Source organism: Arachis ipaensis, chromosome B9, assembly GCF_059453495.1.
Source record: "Arachis ipaensis isolate K30076 ecotype BB chromosome B9, ASM5945349v1, whole genome shotgun sequence".
Classification (NCBI taxonomy): domain Eukaryota; kingdom Viridiplantae; phylum Streptophyta; class Magnoliopsida; order Fabales; family Fabaceae; genus Arachis; species Arachis ipaensis.
The window spans coordinates 121,630,098-121,635,102 of record NC_142444.1 but is presented as its reverse complement, the minus strand read 5'-3'; the positions used below and the strand labels follow the sequence as shown (position 1 = coordinate 121,635,102).

The window sequence follows — 5,005 nt, the reverse complement described above, 5'->3', positions numbered from 1 at the left end:
CAGTTAAGGGAAGGGAGCATAGAGCTTCAGCAACTCTTGTTGTGAGATTTTTGGTCCTTGGTGATCTCTATCCTCCTCCTTTGTTGGGTTGTCTTCAGGTTGTTTGCACAGTTTGCCTTGCTTGTCTTCAATCTCTTGATCACTCGTAGTGGCCATTTTGCAATCTTCCCATCTTACTTTCTTTGCTTCTCCCTTGGGGTTTTTCTCCGTGTCACTTGGGAAGCTATCGGTAGGTGTGGGAATTCTCTCAGCTAAATATCCCACCTGGAATTCCAGCTTCCTAATGGTCTCTCCTTGGTTCTTAATATTGGCTCACACTTCTTCTTTGAACACCTTATTTTCTTGAATCTCTTGGCATATTCCTTCAAGTAAGGCTTCAATCTTAGAGAGCTTGTCATCAATTGATGGGTGATTCGGAGCAGATGTGCTATTTTGGTTTTGATAAGCATATGAAGAAGTGTTGTTGTGGGGGTGTTGAGATGTCCTCTATGTGAATTGCTGGTGAGCTGCATTGTTGTTGGAGTTGTAACGTCTCTGGTCTTGGTTTTGATCTTGCTCACTTCCCCACCCAAAGTTTGGGTTGTTTCTCCATCCAGGGTTGTAGGTCTTGGAGTATGGATCATAGTTTTTTCTTGGTGAATTCCCAATGTAGTTGGCTTGCTCCTGACTCCCCTCTGCTTCTTCGTTCACTCCTTCTTGGATTGTTGATGAAGTGGAGATTGCTACTACTTGGTTCATCTCCATCTTCTTGGTGAGGTCAGCCAGCTGCTGGGTAATGAGCTTGTTTTGGGCCAACAGAGCATCTACATTGTTTAGCTCCATTACTCCTCTTATGTTCCCTCTTTCGGAAGCATAGAAGTAGTCGTTCTCTGCTACTGTTTCAATAACATCTATGGCTTCCTCAATGGTCTTCTTCTTGTTCAAAGATCCTCCAGATGAATGGTCTACGGCCTTCTTTGACTCATAAGAGAGCCCTTCATAGAAAATGTGCAGCTGCACTATTCGTTGAACATGTCAGGTGGACACCTCCTTGTTAAGTCCTTGAACCTCTCCCATGCTTCATATAGAGTCTCACCATCTTGTTGCCTGAAAGTTTGGACCTCATCTCTCAGCCTATTGATTCGTTGAGGAGGGTAAAATCTTGCTAAGAATTTGTTCACCACGTCTTCCCAAGTTGTCAAGCTTTCCCTTGGGAAAGATTCCAGCCATTTGGCTGCCTTGTCCCTGAGTGAGAATGGAAATAAGAGCAATCTATAGGCGTCAGAATGAACACCATTAGACTTCACTGTGTCACATATTCTCAGGAAGGTGGTTAAATGTTGATTGGGGTCTTCTTGAACACTTCCTCCAAACAAACAATTGTTCTGAACAAGGGTGATGAGCTGTGGTTTAAGTTCAAAGTTGTTGGCATGGATTGTTGGCTTTTGGATGCTACTTCCACAATTGCCTGGGTTTGGATTGATGTAAGAGCCCAAAACTCTTCTATCCTCCCCAGCATGATTTGCTCTACCTCCTCCCCCATGGTTGTGATCTTCTTCTTCATGATGGTTTTCCATGTTGTCTTCCATGTTTGTTTCAAAGAATTCCTCTTCTTCCTCACCACCAACCATTTTCTTTCCTCTTGCCTCCCTCCTTAATCTAAGGAAGGTCCTCTCAGGTTCAGAATCGAAGGAAGTTGAAGCCCCGCTTCTTCTCTCTATCATACAACCATCAAGTGCAAGCAAGAAAAGATAGGTGCAGAAAGTATTTGTGTCAGAATTACTGTTAGTTGTGGGTGATGCAATATATCAAACAGTTAGTGGGTTAGCAAACAGAATTGAAAATAACAAAGAAAAACAAAAGAGTAGAGGGAGAAGGGAAGAAGTTTAACTAAAACAAAAAGTAAATCACTCAAACAGAAAATGAAATTCACAAAATAAAAATGCTCAATCTAGTGATCTTCCAATTTAATCATTGTTGATGCACAATCAATCCCCGACAACGGCGCCATAAACTTGATGCGTGGAAAACTTGTCTCTCAACAAATCTCCCATCGGCAAGTGTACCGAATTTGTCGTCAAGTAAAAACTCACAATAGAGTGAGGTCGAATCCCACAGGGATTGATTGATCAAGCAACTTTAATTAGAAGAATGTTCTAGTTGAGTGAATCCAGAATTTGGGTTGAGAGTTGCAGAAAATAAAATGGCGGAATGTAAATAACAGAAAAATAAATGCTAGAATTAAAGGACTGGAAGTAAATGACTGAAAATAAATTGCAGAATTGTAAATGAGAATGGGGGATTTGCTCATAAAAGTAAATGGCAGAAATTAAAGAGAATGGGTAAAATCAGAGATGGGGAGTTTATTGGGCTTAGGAGATGTTGCAATTCTCCAGATCAAGTTTATTTTCATCTCTTCCTCAATCAATGCACTCATTGATCTCCTTGGCAATCTTAAGTGATTGAATTACAATTTCTTGCAATTCAATCTCTCAAATCTTGATCAATAGCCAATTCCTTGGTCAATTGCTCATGAGAAGAGATGAAGTATGGTCACTGATTATACCACATGCATTTCCCAAATCAAGTATTGAGAGGGTTATAGTCACATACACATCCAAACCCAATTTGGTCCAGCATGAGAAAGCATTTCTAGCTTGATCTCTTCATTCTTCTTTCAAGGTTCAAAAGAGATCCAAGTTTGAATAGCTTCTCTTCCAAGATAACTACTCAATTGAATGAAGATCGAAAGCTTTCAAGTAAAATCAAGAGAAAAGATAGAAGAAGAATAATGAAAATTAGTATTGATCCATCAAATTACAACAGAGCTCCCTAACCCAATGAAAGAGGTTTAGTTGTTCATAGCTCTAGAAAATGAAAACAAAGATGGAGAATACATCATAAAACTAGAAAATGCAGAGAAAGTAAAATACAGAAAGTAGTTCTCCTTTTCCCAGCCTTCAGAACTCCTTTTACAATTCAAAGCTACTCCTATATATACTACTCTTCTCAGCTTCTAGTTTGCTCTTCAAGTCTTGGGCCTTTGGATCTTGAATTTGAAGTAGTTCTTTTCTTCATTTGGGCTTGGCTTTACTTGCAGAGAGAAAGTGTTAAGTGGGCAGAGACTTTAGCTCAGGGCGTAAGGGGTGTTAATCATTTAGTGAAAGTATAAGTTCGGGAACGTTAGTGACACTTAACATTTTTACTAACGTTCCAATGTACCCCTTTGCCTCACGTTAGAGCCCACGTTAACTAGGTTAACGTGGCTTCTAACGTGGCCTTGCCAACCTTTGAGAACGTTAGTGACACTCAACATTGTCACTAACGTTTCAATGTGCCCCTAGATCTCACGTTAGAGTCCACGTTAACTAGGTTAACGTGGCTTCTAACGTGGCCATTCTTATCCATCCCAACGTTAGTGACAATGTTGAGTGTCACTAACGTTGGCTCATCATTCATTCCTCATCGTTAGCTACCACGTTAACTAAGTTAACGTGGAAGTTAACGTGGCTCCTTGGGGGGTTGTGTGGTTGCTTCCAACGTTAGTGACAATGTTGAGTGTCACTAACGTTGTCGACAACTCTCACTTCTTACGTTAGCTCTCACGTTAACCAAGTTGACGTGGGAGTTAATGTGGTGTGTTGCATCCTTAGGCCAACGTTAGTGACAATGTTGAATGTCACTAACGTTGGCTTCTCTTCCCCCTTTAACGTTAGAGGCCACGTTAACTAGGTTAACGTGGGCTCTAACGTGGCCACTCATAAGTGTTTGCCAATGTTAGTGACAATGTTAAGTGTCACTAACGTTGGCTCAACTTCCCTTTTCCACGTTAGAGTTCACGTTAACTTAGTTAACGTGACTCTTAACGTGGGCAATGATGGCTTTGAGAGTGTCATTGGCAATCACTTTTCTCATTATCCTTGCAAGTTACCTCCCTTTCCTTGCTTCCTTTGGTCCTGAAATCAAGCAACAGAGTACATCAAAGTTCTAGTCCAAGTCATGGGTAATACAATTTGTCACTAAATTCATGCGAAATCCTCATGAAATAATGTAAAATGCACAATGTATGCTTGAATCAAGGTGTAGGTGAATATCTACCCAAAACTAGCTTATTTCCTAAGGAAATGCATGAAACTAACCTAAAAATAGTAAAGAAAAGGTCAGTGAAACTGGCCAAGATGCCCTGGCATCAAGGCACCACAAGAAAACCAAAGAAATGGGCAGCGCATGCACTCAGCAAGTCTCGAACCAAGGACCTCTCCTTGTGAGCACCAAGGCTCAGCTCACTTGGAGAGCTGAGCGCTATCCATGGGCATCACGCAAGAACTTTGACACGGCCAGGGGGAGTGGGACGCGCACACTTGACACGGTCCAGGGAGCATAAGGCGCGCAACAAATTTTTGCACCAAGGCACCAATGCTCAGCTCACTTTGTGAGCTGAGCTTTCCCCTGATGCCTCCCCCAAGCAACAGCACGCTACGCAAGGCCTCCCCATACTAAGTCTCAAAGCTCAGCTCACTTTGTGAGCTGAGTATCCCCCTGGAAGCAAATTACTCATGGGCTGAAAAATCAACCAAAAATCCAATTAAATTCAAATCTTCACCAAATTAAAAGCCCATCCAAATTCCAATATCCAAGAATAGAAAGTGTATAAATAGGAGTTAGTTTGATGTAATTAGGACTTTTACCCTCTTCTTTTTTTTAGACTTTACTTTTGATTTTTCTTTGAACTCTCATTTTCATTTTGAGCTTTTTTGTTTTTGAATTTAGATTTCAGAGAATTGGGAAGGAGAATTGATCTCTCTTCTTCCTTGTTCCTGCTTGAGCACTCTTTAATTTTCTTGCTTTGGATCTTGGGTGAAGAATTGAAGAACTTCTGTTTCAATCTCACCTTGAGATTTCTTCTTTAATTTTCTGCATAATTGAATTTCATTTTCTGTTCATTGCTTCTTCTTCTACTCTTTCTGCAATTTACTTTTCTTTATTTCTTTTGCAATTGTTCTTGTTGGATCAAGGAAGGATTTGA

At 40.7% G+C, this 5,005-nt stretch overlaps 1 non-coding gene across 1 annotated transcript; it reads left to right on the top strand.

Moving 5' to 3' along the window:
- The first annotated feature begins 1,011 nt into the window (after nucleotides 1–1,011).
- Nucleotides 1,012–1,115, top strand: LOC148546142 (small nucleolar RNA R71). Its single transcript, XR_015902083.1, has one exon. It is a non-coding gene; the product is annotated as a small nucleolar RNA R71 (small nucleolar RNA).
- Nucleotides 1,116–5,005: the final 3,890 nt, after the last annotated feature.